This window comes from Taeniopygia guttata, chromosome 1 (assembly GCF_048771995.1).
Source record: "Taeniopygia guttata chromosome 1, bTaeGut7.mat, whole genome shotgun sequence".
NCBI lineage: Eukaryota > Metazoa > Chordata > Aves > Passeriformes > Estrildidae > Taeniopygia > Taeniopygia guttata.
In genome coordinates this window covers 13,551,285-13,568,858 of record NC_133024.1, presented here as the reverse complement: position 1 = coordinate 13,568,858, position 17,574 = coordinate 13,551,285, and the positions used below count along the sequence as shown (strand labels likewise).

At 37.6% G+C, this 17,574-nt stretch overlaps 2 long non-coding RNA genes across 12 annotated transcripts in view; both read right to left on the bottom strand.

Moving 5' to 3' along the window:
- Window positions 1-763, bottom strand: part of LOC115493382 (uncharacterized) — a 127,200-nt gene extending 126,437 nt beyond the window's left edge. For all 8 annotated transcript variants that reach the window (XR_012053588.1, XR_012053591.1, XR_012053576.1 and 5 more), the window contains exon 1: window positions 578-763. This is a non-coding gene — a long non-coding RNA (uncharacterized lncRNA). The remainder of the gene's footprint in view (window positions 1-577) is intronic.
- Window positions 764-774: 11 nt separating this feature from the next.
- LOC115493375 (uncharacterized) overlaps window positions 775-17,574 on the bottom strand; it is a 151,365-nt gene continuing 134,565 nt past the window's right edge. For all 4 annotated transcript variants that reach the window (XR_012053593.1, XR_012053596.1, XR_012053595.1 and 1 more), the window contains 4 exons: window positions 12,479-12,667; window positions 8,323-8,514; window positions 3,645-3,721; window positions 775-1,413 (listed from right to left, as the gene is read on the bottom strand). This is a non-coding gene — a long non-coding RNA (uncharacterized lncRNA). The remainder of the gene's footprint in view (window positions 1,414-3,644; window positions 3,722-8,322; window positions 8,515-12,478; window positions 12,668-17,574) is intronic.

Below are 17,574 nucleotides of genomic sequence, written 5' to 3'. Positions count from 1 at the left end.
CATAAAATAAGCATGTATTTAATGATTCCATAAAGTACTCCAGAATATTTTTGAATATTGTAATAGAAAAATGAATGAAATTAACTTTCATTCCTTTGGTACTTAGAGGTCTTTCACCGTTGCCTCTATGGCTATTTTTTCATGCTTGCATAATTTTTTAATACAGCACAATCAAGTCTGGCAGAAATGATGGCCATGTCCATAGTTCTGCAATCTGGGTTTCTGATTGCATTTGCAGTGAATGTGTGCAAATAAAAGGCCAGGGCAATCTAGTGCCAAATTCTGTGTTCATAAATTCAGCCTAGGGCCCAAATTCTCTCCTAAGTGAACAAAGACAATGAGACTTCCAACTAAGGGAGATTCACCACACCCCAAACAGCACAAGTGCTCCCAAAAGAAATGTGCATTTCAAATGTTTAGCCAGGGCTATAGTCTGTATAATCTATACAGGAAATGCATTTCTGCATGTGGAATTCACACAAAGTGAATTTTGGAGGAGGATGACTGGGTTTTAGGACAATAGGATAACAATCTAACTTACTATTGCTACCCTACAATTATGCCAAGATTAAATTACCTGAGAGAAGTACAATTCTTGATATTCCTTGGTCACAAGTAGTTTAAGTTCATAGCTTTGCCATTCCTGTGTGATGTTCCATGCAGAGAGATGTTTACTAATCTGAGGAAAAAAAAACTTAATTGCCACCATACTACAAAAATATCCAAGATTCAGAGGGCCAAACAGACAATAAAGGGGAAATAAAGACAATTAATGAGGATGATTATCTGGTAGGAAAGCAATATAAGGTGATATTTAAGAAAGGAAGTCTTTAATTTCCTAGATGGGAGATGTGTTATGTTAAAAAATTAGAGACTGATACAATTTCCTCTGGTTACAGTTTTGAAGTGCCTATCACTGCTGTAATTGCAAAGGCAGTACTCTGAATTTGTCCAGCAGAACAAACTTCTCAAAGCGTAGAAAATGGTCCCAGGGCAGGCATGAAATTGGTGCCATTAGCTCAGGCATGATGGCTGTGCTGCTGGGTATTCACAGAACTCAAACAGCTTAGAAGAGAAAAGTTTGGGTGCCAAGGGGGTCTCCAGACTGAAGCGGACATTTGGGGATTTCTGGCTCAGCTTGCAAGTGTTTTCTCATATGGCACTCAAGGCTGTCCAGCAGGGCACATGGGCAAAGCCAAAAGTACATTAAAAATTGTGAAGAACTTGAGAGAGAGAAAAAATGAATTCACCTTCGGAGAAATGCACATATTGACACCTTTTCTTCTGCCACAAGTTTGTCACAGGAGTGTAACTCATGCAGATGTACTGGGATGTTTCCTTTACATCGGCTTAAAACCTGGGACAGCTGCACTCAAGGACTGAAGAGTTCTTTTTTAAATATGACAAAATATGCTGCAATAGAGTAAGCAAAGTGATATATCTAGGAAAGAGACATGTTGGAAGTAGAATTGCAAACCTTACAGATAAATAAATATACTCCATAATTACAAAACATAAGCAACTCCATTGAATAAAAAGATTCTAAAATTTGCTGAATGTTTTTGATGCTGATGACAAACACTTGAAATTGCTCTTCAATTGAACACTACACTAGGAAAAAAATGCTCATACAATGCAGATTTTAGCTACGTCTGATAAGATCTGTAAAGCCTGAGTTGTATTGGCAACTCAATACCCTTAATTTGGTGGGAAAGTAACTCAAGGCAGTCTTCATTGACTTTTGCTCTAACACATTAATCACAGAAAGGAATATTTGGGGTATATGGGATCAATTTTTATGACTCCTCCAACCAGCTGGGATCACTTATTTGTTAGGGAATATTTCAAGTTTTTGGCTCCTTCTTGTTATGGATTTTGAGTTGTTGTTTGGTTGTTTGTTTTTTCTTTAATTGACTGACAAGATAGACTATTTCTTGCAACTGAGATACGGAATGAGCTTTTGACATGCAGAACTCTGAGGTCTTGTTTTAAAGTAATTATTTAGCTTTTACTTGAATGACACTCTGAGAGGGATTATGGAAGAAAATCATTATAAGGTTGCACATCAGTCAGGATACTTTCTGTCCCTTCTCTTTGATTTAGACATACACTGCCAAACAAATCAAAGATTACACTTGGGAGCTGCATGCTGCTGTGATGGATCTCTGGAGAGGAAGAGAGAAAAATGAAGTTAAAAAAAAAGGTGAAAGGAAACGTGAGGAATGAAAAAAAAAGTTTCAGCAAGTGTTGGCTCTGCTGTCAGTCAAATGAAAAAGAAGGGACGACTTGATCTATTGCAAGATCATAGCCAAGGATAAAAAAGTAGAAGTTCTCCCTGACAGAAACAAACACACACAGACATTCATTTTGATTCACTCAATTTTTTGGGTTTCATTGTTCTTCGATAGACAAGAGCTTTTCCCCTATTTTGGTGACATGCCAATTCACCAGTATAGCCTCTTGAAGGCACAATACACACATTCCATGACATCAAATTATATCCTGATATTGGTAAAGCTGAGAAATGAGAAGCAAAAAGGATGTTTTTCATTAATTTCAGAGCTATTAAAGAATATAATCTCTTAATGCCTCAAAATGCTTGACTATTGAACTTTAACCATAAGTACCACTAATTAGAGGTCTGCAATGCCTGATATGTCTTCAGAGAAAAAAATCACAAACCAGCTCATTAAAACTGTGATGCTGGCTCACTGCAAACAGCTGTCAGGATGGGTAATTTGGGAGTGCATATGGAATGAGAGAAGAAGAGCTGCTGTAAATGCAATCAAAAACAGGGGATGCATCAAAGCAAGCCCAGTGATTTACAAGAGGGTGAGTTTGTGAAACTTCCATAGGTGGAAATAAAGAAAGTAGGTAAGACTCCTTGTATCAGGAATAATCTCTAATAATCCCATGATATTTTCCTCTTGGTACAGTTTTCTACAGTGACAGGACAGTCATTACTCCAAGGGGTGCTCTCACAATTAGCTGATTTAATTGCATTAAAACTGTTTTTACCTGTGAATGTACACAGCCTATCTTGTACAAGCCTCACCACTAAATGTTTTACACTTGATTGAAGGGGCTGAGGGACAAATACAATGTCATTACAGTCATTACAGCAGAGGGTAGACTGAAAGCAATGTTTTCTTCAAAGTATCTAAAGAACCTTTACAAGATCAAAAAACTTTCATTAAATTGCATTCCAAAACCAATGCAAAAAACTAAATGTTGCTAAAAAAACCCTCTAAAAGTTTACTTTCCCCAAGCAGAGTTTGATGTTACAGCATGTTCAGATTTATGATGGAAGTATCTCAATTTATTTTTTAACAGGCTGCCTTATGTAAATCTCTAAGTGAGAGAACTCATTAAAAATTGTAGCAGAGAAAACTGTGGAATTAATCTATGAACTTTTATTCATGACTATCTGGCCTTAGAAAATTATTTGACATTGCATATGGATGTCAAATACTTGCAGACTGAACTCTGCTGGCTACAACTCTTACTCCCAGCTTGCAGCAATGACAGGCTTACACTTGAACTTAACTACTTCATTACATTTGTTCTTACATCTTCTATCCCTGAAAAGTGATACATGCTCAGAAGTATGCCTCTATTACAAAACCTGTAAGTGTTCTCCTTACCTTGGAGATTTCACTCTTTTCGGTGAGATCTGTAGGATCCCTGCACGTGAATCTGCAGGATTTAGTCCCAACAAATGCTAGAAAATAGGAAAGGATAAAATCATTGGTGCTTATGAGACATTCTACATTTTCTGAGCTCCAGTTTCTTTTGCTCTCTCAGGAAGCCTCCCACCAGGTGCAGTCTCTGAGGAGTAGTGAGAACTCCTGATGTCATAAATCCTCTGAGATGATGCATGAAGTGAATTCTGTCTTGAAAACTGCTTGATGGCCACTTCAATTTAACCAGAATCTACTTTCTTGAACACCAAAAGTATATTTCTCCTTTTAAAATGAAAATGAAAACTAATTTTAGAAGTTTCCCTTAAAAATTATCAACTTGCAACAATTTCCCACCCTTCCTTTTTTTTTCTACCTTAAAAAGTGAAGATTTCAAGAAGAATTTTATGAACTTAGATAACATGCATTCTAGTCTGAAGAAAACATCAACCCTCCATTTCCTTAGATCTGGTCTGCATTCTTTGTCTCCTCAGAGGCATTGCATTGCACAGATTTACTTTCTTTTGAATTTACAGAAATTTTTACAAAACTCAAATCAGGCTGGTAGGAGCCTTCTAGGAACTTGACCGGGATTTCAAAATGACTTTGTGTTATTAAATGGCTGGTGTTTTGTTTCCATTTTTTGAAAGTAGATGGGGAAATACAATCTTATTATTTCTCCTGCATCTAGAAACATAAAGCTTTCAGATATATGTGGACTTAACATTCTATTTGTTCCAACTAATGTCAGTAATGTGCAGGTCTGAAAAAAATTATTTTATATATTTATATATGTGTAGTCCCATCTCTTAAAATAAATTTTACTGTGAATTATGAGTATTTTCATTTTTAATCTAGTTTGCATGGAACAAAAAAGAATATTAGCTATTGATAAACAGAGATTCAATCACATAAACATTTTCTTTAAAAAAAGCAGACAATTGGGAACATTTTATTTACTCAATAATCCTATATGACTTCATCCCCAAAAGAAAACACTTTTCTAAAGATATCTGCATTGATTTTAATTAGATCAGATCAGCATAAACCAGTTCATTTTCAATAGATACTGACATTCCAATATTCCACATCTTATTGATTCAAATTTGTTTTTTGAGAGTTATAAAGAGACAGGAAAATGCAACAGATGCTTGCAATACAGCCTGCTCTATGGAACCAGGTAAATCACACTTTGCAAAATCATTTTCCCCTCTAATAGAGTCAAAAAATGGTTATTATTCTTTAGGGTTGCTGCACTTTAATTTATTCTTCAATTCCCAACCACCTAAGCAGTTTTTTCAGACGTTGCACAGTCCATCATGTGTTGCATCTATTTTCTGTTTGAGAGAAATTGTCTTGATTTCCATAACAAAATAATACTTGGTGCTATTGTGATAAAAATACTGCAACAATCTGAGATATCCACTAACATTTCCATTTCTGCCTTTGTGCCCCATAAACTGAGATTACACCAGCACCATACTAATCCAGTAAACTTGGATTTGGTTGAAGCACTGGTCAAGCAGCATTTTACACATTAGAAATGACAGTCATAAAGTAATAATGCTTCTGTACAGAAGGATCTCTTTCCTTTTTGCACCAGTAATATTTTAGATCAGAAAGATGTGACAACTGATCTTGTAGAACGTGGCTACTGCTCACCAGCCTAGAATAGCCTGGGAAAATTGTTCAGGCAGAATCTCCAGTTGTTTTTCCCACTATTTCAAGGACCCTGTACATTAGCTGGCAGCAAAGTATTTTTCTGAGTTTGGTGTTGCCTCAAAGCTTTGAGTTTTTGTTGGGAGCTGTAATTCCTAAAGTGGCCATCTCTATCTCCCTACCCAGACTTCTCCTTTGTACTCTGCCAGCCAGAGTTTTTCCCTCTTCAACTTATTTCTGATAAAACCTCCAGCCTCCAAAACTCCAGTACCTTCTTAGGAACATCAAGTCACTTGGCAGGCTAATTGCTTTTCTGCTCGAAGAAGTTATCAAGTGAGTACACTATTTTCTATAGTAATTACAGAGTGACCCCGGGCCAGACTGTGTACAACAACAAACCTCAGTAAAAAGGCAGATCTTTGCTATTGTAAGTGGATAAAACTCCTCTAGTGTCAATGGGGTTGTATCTATTTCTATGGGCAGATAATTTAGCTTGCAGTAGTTGGCTACTGGTGGAGACTTCCCTCGTCTTTTTAGGAAATATTTCTATATGAACTCCACCTATAATTGCAGGAAAGCAATTACACCTCTTTTACCTCCAAGGTTATGATGACCAATACTGTCTTAGAGTAGCAAATTTAATTCAAATCATTCTCTCCTTTGCCAATACATGGATCAGGCTGCTCACTTTCGTTTTAGAATATTTCAAAGTGCTGCTCGATAAAATCCCCAGATGGCAGAGCATTTAGGTTTCCTTCCCCAGTCAATAACAAATGTATGCTCCTTTCATTGTCTCTATTAAAAAGTTCAGGTGCAATTACATCATGGAAAATTTGTTTCTCTTTTCCACAAATTCAGTTCAAGATGAAACTTCTCTATGTCCATTGCTATAATGACAAGGACTACAAGGAATGGATCAGTCTGCTACTATTTCAGATTTAACTGCTTGTACCAGTGTGAGGCAGTAGCTGTTACTGGTCATGAATACAGAAGGAATAAAAAAAAAAAAATAAAGGAAGAGGCTAGAGGGAAATATTTTAAACAATTAGCCACGAGCTCACAGCAGGATATGTATCTGAAGACAAAGCAGGAAACAAGGTCTCAGTTGTTTCACAGCTATTACCTGCTATGTATCATGCCTTGTTTAAAGATGCTTGTTTAATCATCTTGCTCTTAGCTTCAATGTTTTTTTTTTTTCCTTGCAGTTATTTTGTCTACAGGAAAAACACTGATGGGTTTATGAAGGCTGCCATTAACTCTGTCAGCCTCGAGAGACAACAGCAACTGCAAACAGTAACTTAAACTCAGAGTTGTTAAGCTGATTATGGCAAGGGATTTAATTCATGAACTCATCCTCACAGCAAGGGATGAAGGCCACAGGGATAAAGGAGATTGCTGGTGGTTGGATGCCTGAGTGAGATACCTTGGAATCAACACTGTGGGAAGTCAAACATACAGTTAACCCTAGACTGGTTCTATTTTTGAAATTCTTATGAAAAAATGCATCACCTGGCAAGATAAATGATGGCAGAGTTGGATCTAAAAACCTCAAAGTCATAATAATCAAATTAACCTTGTCATAACAAGTAATCAAATTAGCTTACATATATCTGTCTAGTTTATCTCCAGAAAACTGGGGAGTGTTTGAAAATCCCATGAGTAAAAACAGGAAGATCTGCTGTGTGAGCTCCTAGGCCTATAAGCAATCAAATCAACTCCCTGAAGAAATAGTAGCCAAGGATCATAAAGGGAACCTGTAGTGTCTGAAAGAGCTGATGTGGCAATATTATCACATCTTTTTGGCAAGCATTTTTACAAAGATATAACACTGCCAAGACAGGTCCCTGTATTCACCATCAGAACTCTGACACTTTCACATTTTGATGCTTTTTTTTCCCCTCAAGTAATAAAGGTACAAAATAATTGCAAGGATGAACCATGACCTTATGTGAGGGTTAGACCAAGAGGTAAAAGAATCTTGGCTACTTGTATTAAAAGAAATATTAAACCTGCACTTGTACATTCTCAAATCCATGTTCTTCCAAATTCTAGATTCCACAGTAGGACTCTCACTGCTAAAATAAAAGTAAAAAATTTCCCATATATCAAAAAAGGGAAATATTACTCCTGGGTGATTGTCATTGTATCCCAATATTGAAAAAAAAAATTGCAGTTGTTTCTACTTATCAAGAGTAATGATTCTAACCATTCTCTCTGAATGCATGTGTTGTAGTCAGCTGTCTGCATTTCTTTTTCTCTAAAAACAGGCCAAAAATAATCCTGTCAGATTCTTTTGTTTATGTTCAAACAAGGTTTCTTTTCTGTTCCATAAGTCAGGTGACACTTTGTTAGTTTTATCTGCAGCATGTGTGATCCCATACTTCAAGTATACAATGTCTGTTTCTTTTTCATTTTTAATTGGGATTTTTAAGTGACAATACATTTTTATGCTGTACTTGGGTTTTTAAAGGTTCTCGTGTCATTTTATCTACTCTAATGTGGTTTTGCTCAAAGAAAGCTGGCATTTATTTGGAAAGAAAGTCGCTCTCAGTTACCTGCAAGACAAGTAAATCTGCCATCACTCTGAGCAGACTTGTTTATTTATTTACTTGTTTACACTTCAAATTCCATCAGAATTTCTATATAAGTTTACAGTAAAAACACAGCCATGGCCATCGGGAGGGACATGGCTTTAACAAGCACTAGAGAACACCAACAGCCAACTTGAGACTTGAGAAAAAGAAAAAACGGTGAGGAGAGAGACCTGTGAGGTTACCCAGAGAGTCAAATTTTCCCAGGAGGAAAATTCAGACTGGTAGCTCTCGAGCTCTCATTGGCAATGCCTGTTTTCTTCCCTTGGGAAGATAAATACATTTACCTCAACATTCCAGCTTCCTGTAGTCATGAAGTTACTATCTGGGGAATGATTTGGTTGCTCACACCAAAGACTACAGCAGAAAATTAAGTCAAAAAATGTGCTTACCTGAAATCCTGATGAGCCATCTTCAGAAGTGTGTTTCCATCACTTTTACCCCTCCTTGACAATGATGTTTATAACATCTTGATCAAGTCCATCTAGCCAGCATGCACATGCATTCATTGTTCATTATCCTGAGATCACCTCCTAATCTCCAGGTCCTTCACAGTTCTGTCTATCCTGCAATGATGAGATGTCCTGAAAGAAATACAGCAGAGCACTTACCATTTTAATTTGGATTTGCTAAGTGAATTTATTCATAAATAACAACCATTTTGTCTAAGGTATAAATACATGGCTAATAAAACCTATGTTGAAGTGAGGAAAGATTTCCAACTTGCCGACAATCTTGCAAGTTTTTAAGCATCCTCTGTAGCAGCATCCTCAGATATTTTACACCATGGAGCATGTGTCTGTAAGCAGTACCTGAATTCCTCACCAAAGTTTTTTTCCTTCCCAAGGGTACTGAAGTTTCACTTCAGAACAGCAATAAGTCCTTTAATCTCAATAAACAAAATAATAATAAAAAAAGAATGGTCTAAATGGTTTCCTGCTATTTACATTAACCTTTGAAAAGGTCTTCTGTTTTCTATATTACTCAATACAATTTTTATCCTTTACCTGAAAAATTCAGATTGATACTAAAAGCTGCATATTTTCAAAACAGCACCACTCCTCATAAATTATCCTTTTCCAACCATACAGTTGTTTTAAGGGAACTGAAATTGCAGGAACTTTGCCATTTACACAAACACCCAAAAAAACATAAAAAAAAAATTTGAGACACTGTGGTTACCAATATGTATATATCATGCCACTATAAATTATTATTTGTCTCACCAACTACATTTAGATACAAAAGTTCCTAACAAAAATGCATTTGGACAATAGTTGCTTTCAGACTCTGGGTTTAAAATGTGTCTGAGAGAAGATATTCCAGCAGATGGATGTAAAATTCAATTCAGTGTAGTCTACCATTTTGGAACTTGGGAATAAAAGTTCCAATTTAGCCATAATTTTTTGTTTCCAAACCAGCCCTTATTCTGGGTCCATACTTTTTTGATAAACCTTCTTTCATACATTTCTTTCTCATCATATACATTATTTCCCTTTTTTATATTCTTCCTGTTTTGTGTGGTCAGATTCAGTTTTCAGTAGAGGCTTTAGAAAATGCTCCTTTGAATAGCAAAAACAAAAGAATGTGGCCTTAGTCACTTCATATATTTAAACACAGATACATATATATACACATATCTATGTATATACATAGATACATATATTTATACATAAGTTTGTAAAAGGATGCTCCAATACAAGCACATGAATTAATTAACATTGCCTCATTATTGAATAGCCTAACTGCTTCTGAGATAGTGGACTCCTGACTTATCAAACCTTGTAAAGAATTTAATCTGTATTCTAGTGCTTTCTCTACATGTCTAGAAGCAATTTCAACTTTTCCCTCTTATATCAAGAAGGAAACTCGAGCCAGGAAGTGAAGAGTGTTCAGAGTAAAAGGCATTACATTCAACACCACTTTAAAAACATTACACATGCAGTGAAAATGAAGCTTGGAGAGAGAAAGAATGCTTTGAGCAATTATAGGTGAGAGATTTTTTTTCAGATTGCACTTTATTTGTGATGTCTCACTAAACTGTCAGTTTCTTAGAGAGGGGCGAGTAATTTGAATTAATATACTATGAATTACATATATATTGCCATATGGATACTGCAATTCTTTAATGAAATAGAATTAAAAACATGTTATTTGTGGGCATAGCCAAAAGTGTATTTCCAGGGAGATGAATATGTAGCAAATCCCTGTAAATTCATAAGGCATCAGTGTAGGTGTCTTCAAGAAAGAAAACACACGTTACCATTAATAGGAAATATTTGGCCCACTAGTAATTAATGAAATATTTTCATAGGCTTCTAAGTGTCTTATGTGCAAGCTCAAGCATCCAAGTGGGATTTCAGTAATTAATTTGTTTGTTTTAAGAATGAAAGTAGCTTCTGTGGCCAGCACTAAACTGAAGTATTTAGACCTATTTTCTGAAAATGTGATAACTTAATTAATTCCTTGATTTCTTTGTCTGAATACACAAACTTCAGAAAAAATATCATACATCATACTAATATCTTATCTAATGTATGTTTATGCCATCATTTCTTATTTTTTTATTCATTCTAAGCCTTTCCCTTCTGTAATAAACTTTTGTGCAATGCAATAAATTCCTGAGGAAAAGACGAAGGTTAATTGTTACTTTAACTACAACGTTACATGATTTCAGAGGGCATGTGTCTCTCAGGATTCAAATTACACAGTTTTTAATTAGAAAAAGCCAATAGTAGTGTATATTATAGGCTAGAGGAAGAAGTTTATATTTTAACAGGATGGATTCACTGAATCTGTTGGAATACTAGGATGGAATATGCTTTTTTTTTTTACTTAGCAATATGTTTTAAAGTAACTTTGACCTTCAGAAATAAAAGTTTAGGAAAATGTCCGGAGGCTCACAAAATGATGATGATGGTGCTTCAAAAAAAACTGTGTTTAAGTTGTTTTTTAGTCTCAAAAATTCAAGGCTTAAGCTGAGATGAATGAACACTTATAAAGAAGATAAGCAATGTTATCCTTACATCCCTGCACACTCCAGACATGGAAATATTGTAAATGCCTCCAGAGAAGTCTACTATCTTTTTTAGGGGAGAAAGTCAATTGGTGTTTTTTTCCTTTGTCAATCACATTAGTTTTGCAAATGTTCTTTTTTACAAGAGAGATTCCTCAGTAGAACATGGTGAGTAATTGCTGAGCGGGCCCTGCACACCCAAAAACTGTTCGGGAGGTTTTGGAGAAGAGCTTTCCCTTCTTAAAAAAACATTATTTTCCCCATCTAGCCACAAGCAAACTAAATATCTTCACTCTTCTCACTTTGCCTCCTCTGTTCTTTTCCATTCTTACATCTCATTTTTCAGTTCTGTGACTCCACTCTCTGTACTTCCCTCTCTACTCACTTTCTTTATTACTCCCTCTTCCCATTTATTCCAAACCAAGGCAGGTGCTATGTAACCCTCCAGGAGGTTGCATTTCTCACTCTCCCTGAGTACTCTAATAGATATTTCTATCAATTCCTTATTTCTGGGCTAGACTTCTCCTGTGTCAACAGTCCCATTGAGTTTAGTGCAGCCACACACCCAAGCAAAGTCACTGAAAAAATTTTTGAAACATTTGCTGGATGAGAACCTGCAACCAGACAGAGAATTTTTGTGGAAATTCTCAGCATATGTTCCAGTCACTGCTTAAATATCTGGAGAACTGATCCCAAAACAGGGTTTGCAGGGCTCAAGTGATGCACAGACCTGTCCCAGGCTCTCTCTCCTTCCTAAGGAAAATGGAATGAATTGTTGAGCTCTGAACTGTGCTTCATCATATTGGAGTGATAGCAATAATGACTCAAACATTCTTGGCCAAAATTTGTGAAGATTAATTCAGGACATCGAACATTCATTTATTAAAATGATAAAAAGTATCAAAAATTACAGAAGTATCTGGTATTTCTGTGCACTTCTGACACATAGCATTATAGCAGAAAAGGGAAAAAGAAAGGGATATGTTTTGCCCTTGAGAGCAATAATATGATTACAAGAAGACAGTTTCAGATCTAGTGAATATTTCAAACCATACATTTTAATGTGTGTTTCATTAACTTTGGGGCAGCAATGAAAAGGAGGCTCCTTCATGTTTTTTTTTCATACTGTTCCACTTCATTATTAAGCAATGATGCCAAGCTGTTCACCAGGATTGCTGCTAGCAGGCTTGAACAGCTTCTGCCAAGTGTGATTAATGCAGATCAAACAGAGTTTATTCAGTGGAAGAGATTGGCAGATAACATTTATCATCTCTTAAGAAAGTTGGGATTTCCAGGCTGACGTCAGGCTGGTGATAAACTTAGAGGCTGAAAGATGTTTGACCAACTAGTTTTGCATATCCTTTAGAAGAAAGTTGAATTCCACTTTGATTAGATTTGAAACCTGAAGAGAACCTCATTTACATGCAAAGCCTCCTCTGCTGGTTAACTTTGTTGTTAAAAGGACAAGGCTTATCGAGAGGCTTATCAGTGACTACTTTTTTTCCTAAGTATGAAGACTGTGTGTCACTCACCAATACAGAGCAGCCTGGTACTGGCCAAATCAGCATCCTCAGGCTGCATGTAGGGTGGGGGGATAATGCAGCCTGGATTTAATTCCTGGGTGTGCTTTGTTAGCTGGAGCCAGCAGTTCCTTCCATTTTTTTGTTCTTTCTGTCTGCTTAACAGTATAAACTTTTCAGAGGCCCAAGTTCAGAGGAAGCCTGAAATACAAAAAAGTATTTTGCTGTCTTAGGCGAATATCTTTCTAAATAATGAGAAGATTTTAATGAGAAAACCGAAAGTTATTTAGTCTTTACCTTTCTCAAAAGCCATTATCCTTAGGTTGTTTTCCTGGCTGCTGAGCGACACAAAAGCTGTGTTGAGAAACTCATTCAGTTTCTAAGATCTATTGCTTGGCCTTGACCCTCTAACACAGACCTCTGCAAAAAGATCTTCTTAGAATAACAGTTTTCCACTTCCTCCACCTTCCTCAGCCAAACACAGCCCTAATGGCAGTCAGTGTAATAAAAAGTCTCCAGCACAAGAAAGCAAGTTCCTAACTGTAGTCAGCTAATCTCTGAGACACCCTGTGTTGTCTCAGGTGTTTGGAGGCAGCAGAAAGCTCATTAGCACCAGATAAATCATGTCCCCAGGCTCAGCCAGTTCATCAAGGGGAGGTTATTGCCCATATAAAACTCTCCTGGGCACAAAGACCTTTGCTTCCCTCCCATCTTGCCTTACACTGGCATAACCTCTTCTGCCTGAGCAAGAATTTCTCTGCAATGACAAAAGTCCTTTTCTGATATCACTGTGACCTACCTAAGGCCTGTGTTGTCACCACCAATTTCCATAGATGACTTCTTTGGAAAGTGTTGTAGTTCCCAAGGCTCCAAATTAGAAAGTTTACTTGGTTTATATCTTACAGAAAGGATAGTTAATAAAGTAAGAATAATTGTTTATAACAAGCAGGTTTTTTTCTCTACACAAGAAAAGTAAGCAGAGAGACTATTTTTCAAACCTCACTCTATAGCTGCTTTTAGCAATTGCAGGCAGTATTTTCTGGCATGGTGGTTTTCTCAATATGGCTGAAGCCATGGCTCAGATTTTGCTTTCCTTAACAAAAACCTTTTAAAGGTGCCCTTTTATTTATTTGTTTATTTTCTGAAGCATTCTGACCACCTTTGTACTTAGAAAAATCTGCTGTTGCTAACTCACTTTCATATGGATAACACAAGTTTGGAAATGCATTCTCTCAGAGACCCTGTACTAGACATAATTACTTCATCTGGATCTTCACCCTCAGCACTGTCTTTGGCAAAGATTCATGGCTTTATATGAGAGCAAACAGCAATTTTAAAAGAAAACAGCAACAAAACCCAACAGCCCAACACATATAATCTGAGGCTGCAGTTTATGCCATGGCTCATCTGGCAGATGTTCTGAAGCAAGTGGCTCTGACTCTCAGGGCTCTGGTTTCTGTTCTGTTTGCAAATGATCATTTCTGCTTTCAGTGGTGGTTCCATGCCAGATCCCCGAGGGCAGTGGCAATATGTTCCACTTAATTTCAGCTTTCACTAGACCAATATATTTTTAAAGTAATAGTAATTCAGAGTTATGACCAGAGTAATAAGGCTGTGCCCAATCTATCCTTGGGGTTGTTTGCAGATGGCTTAGTCTTGTGCTTACTGCTGGAGAGCATTGGCTCTAAGGCCTCCTTAGCATCTTGCTCCATGCCAAACTGGAGGATTTTCAAGTCTTGTCCTTTGCCTGCCCTGCACAGCAGCAGCTCCAGGTTGCTGGCTCAGGCAGCACCAAAGTTACTCACGTTGCTGTGCAAAGTTCATTGCTCTGCTTTACTTTGGACGAGCTCCAGGGGCAGGAGGTGTGACACTGGGCTGCCTCGGGAGCTCAGAACACAGCAATGCCAGCCCCCCCCCCCCAGCAAGAAACACCTACTTCTGCCTCACTTTGTGAGGTCCTTTCACATCTTCCAAATTAAATTTGCTTCTCTTTAGGTCTCTACAATGCTACTGTGAGAGTAGCTCCTCTGGCAAGTGTCCACAGTCCCCCTGTATCACTGTCAGCTGCAGTAAAACAGCTCAAGGATCTTCTGTTTACATCTCAAGATACAACTGGAACCAATCCAGTTCAAGGTTTTCCAGCACTACAGGCAAAGTCACTTTTGTCACCTGAAGGGTGAGGGACACAAGCCACATGAAGCAGCTCCTGCTCTTGGTAAGGACAACTCATAAGGCTTGGGCAGGAGGGGATGTTTGTGCCCCTGTTATCTCCAGGGGTTAGGGCATGACTGCCCCCCAGTCACCATCCCCACCTGCCCACAACACCTCTGCTGGGACTGCTGGAGCAGCACCCTCCTCAAAGGGGGGATCTGAGACCATGGACAAGTATTTGTCCCTTCCCAGCTTACATCCACTCTAGGAAAAATTCTGGTTCCTGTGAAAACAGCCATGCCAAAGAACGAGCACCTCACTTCCATCACTAAACCTGCCCTCAGCCAGCAATGCCTGCAGCCCCTCCTAATGAGAAACTTGCACTGAAAGGCAATTTGAACATTCATAATCTCCTATATCAGCTTCTCATGCCATTAATGCCACCAGTGCTGTGACCTTTTAGCAAGATATCAGGTACTAGCAGCAGGCTCAGAATTGCAAACTTTAATTAAAAACTGTATTTTAAAATAAAACTTGGTTTAGATGCACTGATAAGTGATTTTCACTATGTGAAATTTCAGAGTGCTTTCCTGAGGAAAAAAAAAAAAATCATTGCAAGCTTCCTATTAATTTCTGGCTAGCTGGGTTTCAAGGACAATTTTATTAAAAATGAGCAGAGCCTTCTGTAATAAAACCTTTGCAGTTGTTATGACCACCTGTGCTACCTCCCACCTTGATCCACCACATGACATAGCACAGCTAATTTTCTCACATCCTAGCAAGGAAATGGAGCTGTTAAAATTTCAGATGATGGGGCTCACATACACATATTTTAGACTTCACTATTTTTTCTGTATGACATGTCTGAAGCTGGAAGAGGTGGCCTAAACAGCTTTAAGATATCTTTCTCTATGCAGCATGGTATAAAAGTTCAGAGAAAATCATTAAAGTTTCTGAATAGGTGCAAAACAAGAAACGAGGAAAATAAAACTGGGTTCCTCGTTGAAGTGCAGAGCACTGACTGTACAGGAAAGGTCTCAAAGGAGATGATCTTAATGGATTACTGTTAATAAACATTACAGTTTATTAAACAGTTTATAAAACAAACAACAGGGTGGCACTCATCTCAACTGAAACAAACAGGGAAATTATGGCTCTTGAGGCTTACTCACCACAGATATATTGCTTCCTGCTCTCTCCTCAGCCCTAAGTCTAAGGTTTATGAAAACACTAATTGTTCCCCACTGTCACTCTTAACCACTGATGACTCAGTGAAAAAGAAAAAAAAACGAAACAGAAAAAGAAAACAACAAAAAACCACACACACCAGCCTGATTGGTTCCCCACAAACCAGCCTTTTTTGGCTGTGCCCATCTCCTTTTAATTTCAGGGGGCAAAACCTGCTAATCTTAGCCTCAGAGGAAGGGCAGGAGAATTCATTCTGGGGAGAGAGAGTTGGCAAGCTGAAAAATGGAAAGCAGGGGAGGAGATTATAATTAATGCATATGGGTAGTTTACATGCTGTCTCCTCTCCATGGTGAGAATGTAGCAAGCTGTCTAATTGGAGCTTGGTTTTTGGCTCCACTTAAATTCCTCAGAAAGCATTGCACTCCACAGGCTGCATAGTTAGATTTTGTGGGTTTTGGCCACAGCAGAAGCCTAATAAAAAATACTGGGATGAAGAGGGCAAGCTATTTCAGGCATAACATTCTGGAGGAACGCAAAGAGGTCACAACTGGTGAGAATCTGCATGAAATTGCATTAGGCGCAGATGAAGTGTCCGATCATCTTTCTGCCCAAATTCATAAATATATTAGCACACACAACCATCAGAGTCACATCTTGTTTTTATATCTAGCAACCATCCTCTTCACTGGTCTCTGACAATTCTGATAAATTGCTACTGCCCTTCAAAAGAACTTTTGATTTCCATTTCAAATCCTGCCCTGGGTGTTGCCAGTATGTATGTGTTTAAAACAGTGCAGTGACACTCTGGAAATAGAGTGGATGGAGCTCTTTCTTGCATTTGCTCAGAGGCTTTGAAAGCCCTAAAAGCAAATGTTTTACTACCTAAACATTTTCATTTTCAGTTTTTAAGTTTTGCTTTAAAAAAAGTCTTTAAAAATTTAATTCCCATTATGCAAAAAATTAACATTAAACAGCAACAATGCTTGCTAGTTTAGCCAAATAAAGTGGAGCGCTATCCAGTAAATTTTGCAGAAAATTGCAAGTTGTGTGAGTCAGATCTTAAAGGTGCAAGTCTGGAAGTCCCAAAAAGTTTCATAGCTGATATCCAGGAGAGTGAATTTATCAAGAGAGGACAATAGAGACCTGGCAGGGAAATGGAAACACTAGTCTTGAGTGGGGCATCAGCCCCAGCCTCATGCATCTATGCCGAGGTGCTCCTGTGGCCTGTGACTAGTGAATAAGAAGAATTTAAATGAAATATGGACTAAATGAAAGTTTCATATTTTAGTAAAATGCAGTTAGATATACATTTCAACTCCAAATGGATGCTTTAGCTAAGTGATGTGAGATATCACTTTTGAGTGAAGTTAGGAAGTGCAATTACTAATGAGGTTTAAGGAAAGAAAATTTAAAATAAAATTGTGTACACAGAAGGGCAAAGTTACAGCTTCTAACACTTATCTGGAAGCCTGTGTGCTCAGAAACTGTTTACTGAAGTCACAATACTTATTAACTGCATCCCATTCCTCCCAAAACACAAAATTCAACTATAAATTATTTGGAAAGGCCAGACTCCCTACATTAATTTACCAAGGCTTTCATCCCTCTGCACAGTTGTGTATTTTTAATACTGCTCAAAAGATATCAAGTACCTTCTTTCCAACCTATTCACCAGCTCTAAATGGGATTTGACATTACGAGGTCAGCTTTGCTTTGCCTCTTAGATGACTTACAAATTTGCAGAGACATAGGTTCACTGTTCTCCCATG